Source organism: Hippocampus zosterae, chromosome 16 (assembly GCF_025434085.1).
Source record: "Hippocampus zosterae strain Florida chromosome 16, ASM2543408v3, whole genome shotgun sequence".
NCBI classification, from domain to species: Eukaryota; Metazoa; Chordata; class Actinopteri; order Syngnathiformes; family Syngnathidae; genus Hippocampus; species Hippocampus zosterae.
In genome coordinates, this window is record NC_067466.1 from 19105898 (window position 1) to 19116703 (window position 10806).

Sequence of the window (10806 nt, forward strand, 5' to 3'; positions counted from 1 at the left end):
TTGGCGGCACGTGAACCCAAATTCATCACGAGCTACCAAAGCCGCTTTGCCGCGGCTGAAAATCGACATCATGTTGTACGATCTAGCACAAGAGTTGGAGCAAGTATGAACTGAGAACTTTGAAAATGTCCATATGAACACCAAAATCTGCCTAAGCCTTCAAACAATTGCTAGCTCAGTGCTAACGCATATTGTTCAAGCATACCGACGGCCTAACAGATATTAGCATCGACGAGATGCTAATTGCTTCAAACAACTGCTAGCTCAATGCTAACATGTGTTATTCAGCCTATCCCGGCTGGTTTCCAGTCACTCACAGCGCACCCACGTGGACAACCAAACAATTGCGCTCACGATCGGTGGAGATGGGGTGGGGTGGGGGGGCATCGTCGGCCACTTCTCAGTGCCGCCCAGGGATGCCGTGGCAGAACGAGGTACTACATCCGACGTTACATTTGACAGCCCATCAAAAATGAAAATGCGCGGCGGATGAATCGCAACCGGGCGGGCGTCGACCCGATTGCGAAATCAAGGCTCGATTTTCCGTGACGGGACACGAGACGGAGATTGTAAACAAAGTGGACGGCGCAGGAAGTCAGCCCAAATGAGACAACAAAGAGAGCAATCCGAAAATGAGGGTCTCCATTTTTAGGAGAGGGGTGGGGGGGAAATTGCGCTATTTGTAATTAATGCTCAATTAAACTCCAGGCGGGCGCCCCCAAATCCCTGGTAAGGTCCCACATGAGCCGCCGCAGCTGGTCCACATTGGAGCGCTGAGCTCTGGTTACCTTGTTAAGGTGAACTGGCTTCCTCTCTGATCCCGAACTGCAGATTGGCCTAAAAAAAAAAAAAAAAAAAAAAAAAAAAAAAGCCACAATTATGTAAGACGTGCAATCGTTCGCTTTGTGTGTGTATGATGATCAAAAATGAGCATCCCGAACCTTAAATGGAGCTCTGAGGCCAGTTTTCCCAGGTGCTACGGGCCCTGCGGCAAACTCCGCCCCCTGCGAAGGCAGCCGTCTTCGCCCACATCCCGCCCGAGGTGTCGAGACGCAGCCGGCGCGCCGGGCGACGGGTCTGCTTGACACTTGGCGTGACGTGTCGGCGACGTCAGCCGCAGCCTCCTTGGCGCCAGGCGCCGCTGACATTCGTCGCTGAGAGTCGGCGCTTCGTGCGCATGTCGCCCCGCCGAGAACTGGGAAAATTAAAAAAATTCTTAGTTAAATTCTTTCATTTCGACCATCAGCGTAAAAACCTTGCTCAGCGTTTTGTTTGGCGAGCGGAACGACCCCCGTGGCAGGTTTCGGATGCTCTTAGCTGGCGTTCGCACGGCGAATTTCTTTTGCTTGCAGCCTTGAAGCGAGCCGGCTTGGCCTCTTTTGGGACACTCGCACCCATGTCGAGTCATTCTTTGAGCCAGTTCAAAGCGACCGCCTTTCTGTTTTTATCTCATGATGATCGAAACCGAGTGAAAGGCAATGAGAAAAGCCACAGAGACGAAGATCTTTTGAAAAAAGTAGTTTAGCGATAAAGAATCTTGGCCAAATTTGCGTTGAGGTTATTTGAAAGGCTTGTTCACGCAATGTAAAATGACAAAAAAAATCCCAAGTCACAGGAAAGCTTTTTTGTTTGTTTGTTTGTTTGTTTGTGCCCCCCCCCCTCCCAAAAATAAACTTGTGGTACGAGACCAAATAGTCCCCGGCTGCCGCATTGTTGGGCTAAACACTTGTGGAAACAATGCTAATGAGCGGCTGCTAACGAGCAGCTAATGTGCAAAGTGCCATTAGCTCGTCTTGTTATCTGCGCGTGTGTGCGTGTTTGCCCCGAGGAGGGGGGGCCGCCGGCTAATCCGTGTTGACCGGAGGGCTCCGAGCGCCATTCCAGGTCACGGCTCCGCGCCGCCGATCAACAAATTCCTCAGTGACGAAGGTGTGAGAAGAAGAAGCCGTCACACCTTCCTCATCCTCGCTTGCAGGGGCGGATTCGGCGCGCGGAAACAAAGAAAAGCTGTCGGTGATTTTTGTATTTAGATTTTTTTTTCCATTTGTTATGATTCTATTTGGTGGGGGGGCTTGTGTTTTGGTACTTGCTGTTGTGCTTAGTGATTTGTTTTGGGGCGTTTTGCACTTCAGGGCCAGCACACGATGGCACGGCCATTCCGACGTCGCCGCTTTATTCCGCAACAGTCCAAAAGGGCGGCGACAAACAATCGCTCTTGTGATTGACAGTTTGGTGTCACGCAGACAAACGTCAACGTGGTTGCGGCGGCACGGTGAGAAAGCTTCGGCGGCGTCGGACAACGCGGTTGAGCTCCAAGTCGTAAAGGCCGCGCCGCCTTACCTGAAGTGGAAATCGATGTGTGCGGGCCAAAAAAAAAATCAACAGCGGCGCTCCAAAACCGGCTCGTCTTTCCGTGCGTGCAGAAACAACAGGTCGCCGAGCGCGCTTGATGAATGGCACTTTCTGCACGGTTTACTCTGCGGCGAAAACGCCTTGGAGTGACTCATTTTTCAGACTGAAAGAAGAAGAGGAAAGAAAAAAAAACATGGGCACGGTTGGAAGACATCACAAATATTAGCCGTATGTTTGAATGGGCCACAAAGAAAAACTCGCGTTGATTCAAAAGTGGCCTTTTGTGTTGCCTTTTGTTTGTTTTGGCTTCTTCAACTGCACCTTTTCATACATCGAGGGAGGAAAAACAAAACAAAAAAAAACGACAGCCTGGTTAAGGGCCTGTATGTTTGCCAATAAGCCTCCAAAATGAGGGCAAAATTGCTAATGCTAAAAACAACCGAGTAATGCCATCATTCGGATTGAACAGATCAAATCAGGAGGAATTGAAAAAAAACTACAAAAAAACAAGCTGAGAATTCAAATAAATCAAAGAAATGCGCTGCCGTGTGGAATCAAAAATGTATCACTGCCATAAGGACATTTTTGTGAGCAAAAATCCCAAATAAATTTTCCTTATCTTATGACACGATTATGGCAGCGGAATTGTTGAGGCCGCTACATTAGGGACGCTTTGGAATACAACCCAAATACAGCAACGAAAAAAAATTCTTTGAAAGATTGCATTGAGTGACAAAAGTGTGTACCTTCTTTATCCTCGACATGAGCTGACCTCTTCCCCCACACATTTCTGCTCCTTTTTGCAAGGGGAAGAAATTGCATTTGTGCCCACGGAATGCGAGGCCTTCTGACCTCATCTCGCACACATCCCAGATATGAGCCGAGCGACCTCTTTCCAGACTTTGGGGAGGGGGGGGGGGGCGCGGGGGGGGGGGTCATTCTTGTGAGGAGGAGCAACAAATGCGCTGCTTCCAACGAACCGATGTCACATTTGGACGAATCAAACTGCCTCACCATCACAAACTCAAGGGGGAAGCTAGTGCACAAATATCTGGCCTTGGGCAATGAGCCACGTGCTGCTGCACCGAGACATCGCCGAGGAATGAGAAGCCATTCAGGTTTTAATCAGTGCGTGTCGGATGGGTTGAGTCCTCGTACAAAGGCGTCAGTGTGAGCGCGAGCGTGGGAGCTGCTCTGTTTAGCGAAGGACCGACTACCTTTTTCTCCGCTCTTCACGTCAACACCCTTCCCGAGTGATTACTCATTTGCCCCCGCTACCATGACGACAGCGCGCATGCACTTGTACAAAGTCAACTCACCGGACTCGGATGTCATTCAAATGACGCTTTGTCTATTTAAAACAACTTCATAAATCAGCCTTTCAGAACGTTCGCACGGCTTCACGCCAACAGCCGCCATGACACGGGCTAACCGATAGCATCCATGTCTGTGTAGTACTGCCCCCCGGTGGCCAACGCGCACAAGACAGAAGGAGCAGCACGATGTCCGCTGGAGTGACTCAAACGGCAGCAAAAAGGCATAAATAAGCCATAAAATAAAAAATGATTTGAAAAGATTGCATAAGTGTCAATGGAGAACGATGACATGGGGTGAAAACGTGGAACGTTGTCCACCGACGTACCTCAGCAAGCAAGCCCGGATAAAAAGAATTCAACATCAGAAAGTTCTGGCAGCCACACACACACACGGCAGTGCCGAGTACTCGTTGCCCCGAGAGACGTTGATGAAGAGCCTCATCAGGCTTGTAAAGAGGAGATGGTCCACTTTGAAGTGGGCCTGACACTGTCCAGAAACAAGCGCGCGTGTGTGCGTACGCGCACTTAGCCCGTTGATGTCTGTGTTTGTCATTACACAGTTATAAAGGTGGATGTAAACACAAAAAGGAAAAAAGCAAGAGAGAGAGCGGGACGCCTGGCCGCAGAAGCGCTCATATGCTGAGTTAGCAAGCAGGAGGCAATTTTGGGGGTCGGGGGGTCAGTGAGCCGAGTCCATCAAAAAGCGGGCCCGAGCATAGCAGGCGGATTGATAAGCCACAGATGGAAGAGAAACAAAATACAAAAACAAAACTCAAGTCATCATGACATTTAGAGCAAGCAAAATGTTTGCTGGGGGGGGGGGGGGGGCGTATTTGCAATTGGATTCGGGGATCAAACTAAGCGCATGTCAAATTAAAAGTAATGCGTGATGGAACGTCACGTCAAAATCATGACATCGCGGGACACATTTCTGAATAAACCCCCCCCCCCGCGCGTGCCATAAAAAGGCCCCCCAACTCCACTCCCCGGGGCCACTTGACGGTTATTGAAGAGGCGAGTGTCAGCGAGCGTCCCCGTCACTTCGTAAGTCTTGCGGCGTCTTCCTCGGAAGGGGCCTAATGCGTTCCGTTTGACCTTCCCCGCCGTAAATCGCGTTTCGGGCGGGCCTCAGATCTCCAGAGCGTGCGCATGTACGGGCGTCCGCGTATTGCGCACGTGTAAAAGGATTAGCGGGGGGGGGGGATTTAAGCGGGATTAAAAAATAGCAAGTGTAAAGAATCAAGCGGTTTGGTTGACTGGGTGGGCGTTGTGCGTTTGGTCACTAGGGGGCAGAATACAAGATAGGCGGTAAGATAACCTATTTTTCCTCAGCGTTTGTATTTTCTACCCCTTTCAGATTGGATTCCTTTATGGTTCATTTTCTTACACTAAGCGGGATCCAAAACGGGGGCTTTTTTTTCCCAATCCCATTAGCGAGGGGAAAAAATAAAATAAAATCAAGCGACGTGTTGATTTCCACTCATTTATGAAGTGGCAGCACAGCTGGGCCAGCATCAGTCAACTTCAGGTGCCGGGCCCGGGCCATCGGGCCGCTGTTAATGTCGCACCCTTGCGTAAAACTGGCTTTTTGTTGTTGTTGTTTTTAAACGTCTTATTTCAGATTAGTCTTTTAAAATCCCCCAAAGGCTTATTTTTCCACTTCCTGCCCGCACATGCGGCCGTTTTGTAACAAATGTGCAAGTCTAACAACAATAACAAGCCGAGTATAAAATATCCAATGTTAATGTTAACATTTTGACTATGAACTTTTTTTTTGGGGGGGGGCCGCCGCCGCCGTCCTGATGTTTGCTCCAAAGCGCAACAGCCGATTGCAAGAAAGATTTGCAGCAGCTTCTGGGTCCTCCGGCACGCTCGAGAGGGGGCACTGGTGGGCTGCTCCGGAGCATGCCACTGTGTGTACGTGTGTGTGTGTGTGTGTGTGTGTGTGTGAGGGATATAAATAAATACTAGAGATAAACCTTATGAATAAGATTCTTTTTTTTTAATATGAAGGGGATCATTGACGACTGGATGAATAAAATCACGAAATCCGACAGCAAAACAAAATTTGGGGAGCTGTAAGGAATCGAACGCAGTTTTGAAATGACCGAAGCCATCCTGAATATTCTTAAAATGAAAACAATTGCATCAGCTAGAGTAGAAATTCGGATGAGAAGAAAATTAAAAACATTTGGAGATTTGGAAGCAACCAAAACATTTGGGGAGGCAAAAAATATATATCTTGATGAATGTGTTTGTTTTGTTTTGAGAACAACATTTTTCATTTTTGATTTCCTCACGGATATTAACAGGAATGACGCATTTCGGGCTGCTAAAAGCTCCTCAAAACAAGACAAATTGTGAATTTTCACAGATGAGTTTTTCCTCTCCCAAAAATTATATTGTAATCAGAAACTTTTCATGACAGCGGTGCCTTGCCCGTCATTTGCAACGATTCCTATTTTGATAATATATTGGTTTGTTTATAACACAGTAATTATAATGACGTGTCAATTTGATTTTTTTTTTAAGAGGACCATGTTGAAAATTCTTCTCCCTCAGCGTCTTGCGCAAACCAAATTTGCATTTAGCGTCTCATGGAAACACGTCCAATCGCAGAAAGTGAGAAAATCAGCCTCGGCCGCCAAAGTTTGGCTCCAGTCGCCACTCAGACGAGAGAGGAAGCGCTCGTATCTGCTTCCAATTTTGGGGATTCTTTATGGGGGGGGGGGGGGGGGGGGTCAAAAAATTCAAATAGGTGACGCGTGGTTTCCCTTGGACTTCAATGAGTCCGAAAGTTGGTGAGGAAACCGTGACAAGCACAATCCAAAGCTAATTTGGCCTCCTTTCTTTCTATCCACAAATGACGTGTTTGCCTTTCAAATGCAAACTCATTTTTGAAGAAAAAAAAAAAAAAAGAGAACAAGATTGCTGTTCACCGGCGAACGGTCGCCGCAGGCTGTCCAAGCCTTAATTGACAATGTGGTGCCTTTTTGGGGGGGTGAGTCAGGATGAGTCAGCATCCGCACCTTCAAGGATTCGGCCGGCCCGCACGCATCTCAAATTCGTATCTTCTCTTGCGCTAAAAACATGCCGACAAATCTCATCTCGGCTCTCGAGCGAGCGAGCGAGCGCCCCCCTCGGACCCGACGTTTACGTGAGGGGCTCCGAGTCATTCCTCGGCGTGTCCCCGCGGCCAAGACGGACGCCAGCCGGCGCGATGTCGTTACGAGGGGCGGGGCTAGCAGGAGACAGGTGAGTCTATAGAGTAATTGGTTTCCTGGAGAGGATTAACTTGTCCGCCTCGGGCGTCTCCCTTCAACAATACGCAGGTAGTGTGTATCCCCCGGTTGCCGTGGCGACAACAATCTTTTGCCACACTCTTTGTCCCCTTCGCATAGCAAACCTTTGAGCAGGGATGTTCCGCGCACGTTAATTCGGACGAGGTTTACGTGCGAGCTAGCGCGGGTGAGCTAGCGCCGCGTTAGCATCCTAGCGCTAACCCTCTTGCTAGCTTAGTCACACTTCAAAGCCAAAAATGAGCGACTGGCTTGTTCAATTGCACGCACGGAGACTTTTTTTTTTTTTTTGTGGAAGCATTAGCTCGTCCGTGTAAGAAATAAAACAGGGCTGGGCCCCCCCCCGAGCGGCTTCCCCTTTGCTATTATCAAGGGATTTCCATTTGATTGACAGCTGGAAAGCCGAGTGACACATTGAGAAAAGGGCGGCTCGCCGCAGGGCGCAAAGGCGAAGCGGGCGCGCGAGTTTCCCACCGAGCGGCGGGCGGGAAGAGACGGCCAGACGCCTTCGCGGCGTAGTCGTGTCTCAACAAAATCCCGGCAAGGAGCCGCGCGCGCCGGCGAGAGAATGGCCCCCCCGCGGGCGACGTGGCGCAGATTTTCCCCATTCCGCTTGCTTTTTGACTTTGTTTTTTTTTTTTTTTCATTTATGGCGTGTTTGTCACTGAGAACGCCCCAATGCAAATTGTTCTCACGGCGCGGCCGATGACGCCAACGCTTTGGCGCGGCGCAGCCAGTTGGCCGCCGCGTGCGCTCGCTCACCTTGATTGGGGCCGCGCTTTGTTCCGATGTGAATGAAGCCATGATGGTCCGATTTACTCCGCCGCCGATGCGTCACAGGAATGTGCCACAGTTGGTTTCGCCTTGCCCGCCAACGCCCCGAAAGAGCAACGGGCGATTGACGGCAAGCCGCCCGTGAAAGCTCCCCGACACCCGTGCGCCGCGTCAACTGAAGAGGCTTCCGCTCGACCGTGAAAGTCCTGCCGAGAAGGCCGCGGGTCAAAATATTACAAAAGCGCTTCTTTTGCGATGCGACGCGTCGACGGGCGCAATAAGACGCGTTTGTTCTACTGATGCCTACTTGAAAGTGTCAATCAAAAGCCCTTCTTATCCGCGCATCATTTTGCATAGGGATGTGTACCTAATGAAGCGGCCAGTGTCATCAAATCAACAATTTTGGACCCAAAAAAAAAAAAAAGGGGCCAATACACTCCAAACATGGCCGACACAATGCCAAAGAACCCACAAACATGGCCGCCACGCCGCCGCAGTGCCGATGGAGCGCAATCAGGTGTTCGTTCCATTCAAGCCCGTCAAGCTGATCTCGTCTCGACGATTACAAACCGCTGAAGCGTTTTTTTCGCTGCGGTCGATTTGACATGAACTGATTGTTATCGCCGCTCCGGCTACGAAGGCGCAAAGCACTCCGAGAGGCCGACGGCAGCGCTAACGCGTTTGCGGCCGCTGCATGTTTGCCTTCCGGCGGCAAATGAGTCATTCGGATCGAGGGGGGCCGATTCTTGTCGACGCTCCGAATTTGCTCGCCGCGGTTCTCAGACGAGCGGCTTGACTTAAGTTCAAAACGAATGGAAAACGGACTCCTTCACAGGTCGATTTGCTGTCGCGCACGCAGCCGACGCACGAGGAACGAGCGACTGGCAAAACACAAAAGGCAACTCGAGGCGGACTCGACGGACACGACAACGCGATGATTAACGATGATTCAGCCGCATCGGCAGGACAGAGTTGAACTGTGCCCTGAAAAGCTTTCCAATTCAACAATTGGACATTTGTTTGAGGAAATTTTCCCCAAGCCAGAAATCAGAAGAAAATCATTCGGATCTCCTGCCAGGCTGCTAAACGATCGTCACGTGTCGAGCTAAGCCAAATGAAGGAAGTAGAAAATGGAGAAAAGCACCACAAATACAAACGTGAGCTGATTTCCATCTCGCCAAATAGACACGTCAAATTAGCTTTGACAGCTTCTCACAATTCACGATTTGGAGCATGATTTGAGGGGAGTGGGGGCGGGGGGGGGGTTTATACCCCACCAGCAATAAAAAAAATAAACGCAGTTTCAATTTATCACCACTTATTTTTCAAACTCATTTTTATTCTTTGGTTTCTGACTCAGTACGAGACTTCCGACTGTCTTTTTTGTTGCATTGTTTGTTGTTTGAATTACTTTTGCTCCACGTAGCAAACTTGGTCTCCAGCAGTTTTAGAAATAAGGTTGAGTTGTGTTCAATTGCGCAGGTTAAAAAAAATAAAGAGCATTACTGTCCATTTCTGTTGCTTGACTGCGGTTTCAGTGCAAAAAGCTAATTGGTACGACTCATGATGAGATCGCGTTTGATGGCGATGACGCGGCGTGTGAAGCGCACCTCTTCGACCAAATCACTGAAGAAGTCCCCCCACCCCGTGCCGCCCCCCCCCCCACCTCGTTTGCTCTCTCGCTTCTTCCGACACGAGTTGATCCCCGCGTCCGCCCGAGACGCTTTTATGCATTCTCTGCGCAAGAGGCGCAGAAGGACGGCCGTGGGGGTGGGGGGGGGGGCACTCTAAGTGCCCCCCAAGAGAGCGGTCCGGGCCAGGGAGCCGAGAACCAGCCAATTACCCCCGCGAGTCGGCCGAAGAGCAAAGCGCGGCGGAGGCCGGCACACACAAGCTCGGAGGTGACATCATGGATATGTATGACACGGCGCCGTGATTTCCCCAGGTAGCCTCGCGCTAAGCCCCCGCGCGAGGCGCGGATTTGTCCGACACCTTGTTTAACACAGACGTCAAAGAAAAGAAAGAAATAAAGATGGAGAGAAAGATAGAAAGCCGGCTTACAACGCGGCGCTCGAGATTTGACGGAGGTGCTCACCTCGCTTTGATTGACGGCGGGAAGGCAGTCGGTGGTTTTCGTAACATCCGCCGAATGAGCAAGTACGGACGGAGCCGAGAAGGCGGGCGCCCGTTCGGAGAGTCCGACGGGGAGTTCTCGCGCGGGAATGCGCCGCCATTTTGTCGATTTCGGTCTTGACGGGACGGAAGTTGTTTCGCTATGCTAGGTTCGGCTAGCAGCACAAGAGGAAGCTTCGGTCCTCTTGTCGACGTCTTGTGTTGCGTAGAAACTCAGGCAAAAAAAACAAAAAACAAAAACAGGTGGCGTTCGGACGGACAAAAATTGGAACACAAATGGTCGTGCTTGGCGTTGTCCCGTCGGGCCTCTCGGCGACGCCAGACCAAAGCAATCGATCGAGCCGTCATCCGAGCTCAGCCAACCAACGGCGCAAAAATGAGGCTGCCGCCGCGGATTGGTGACCTTTTGCCGCCGAATCTTTTTTTTGATGGCGATAAAATTGCCTGTTAGTCGTTCAGATGCGGCTCCCATTTGCTTTTACTTCACCTGTAGGTGCCTGAGGTGGAGTGTCTCACCTTTGACCCCGAGGCGCCGCTGTGCGGAACTCCTGTCAAACTTCACAAAAACAAACTCCTGTCTGGATTCTTCGGCAATATGCAATACAGAAGACGGCAGGTGCTTTCTTCCGGCAAATCTTCAGCCAGGCTGTCAGGTCTGGATTTTCTTGCAGGTGTAATTAGCAATAATGTAGACCAAATCAATATCGTCAATATCATTTTCTAACCTGATCCATCTCACATGGTCATTTGATAAGTTTTCATTTGAACGAGATGATGGCGTCATCAGTGTCACGTTATGCTTTTTATTTTTTTTGCAAGGAGCTTTTCACAGGCTAACGTGAACCTTCTCATGTTATGCTAGCACGATATCACATTTTTAAAAAGATTGATTTGTTTTTTGCCGGCGCAGCCTCCTCGTCTCGCCCGTTCCA

At 50.1% G+C, this 10806-nt stretch overlaps 1 long non-coding RNA gene across 1 annotated transcript; it reads right to left on the bottom strand.

Annotated features, from left to right (window-relative positions):
- Positions 1-450: 450 nt before the first annotated feature.
- LOC127589001 (uncharacterized) lies at positions 451-10267 on the bottom strand. Its single transcript, XR_007959259.1, has 3 exons — positions 9837-10267; positions 2341-2515; positions 451-837 (listed from the first exon to the last, which is right to left on the bottom strand). It is a non-coding gene; the product is annotated as an uncharacterized LOC127589001 (long non-coding RNA).
- Positions 10268-10806: the final 539 nt, after the last annotated feature.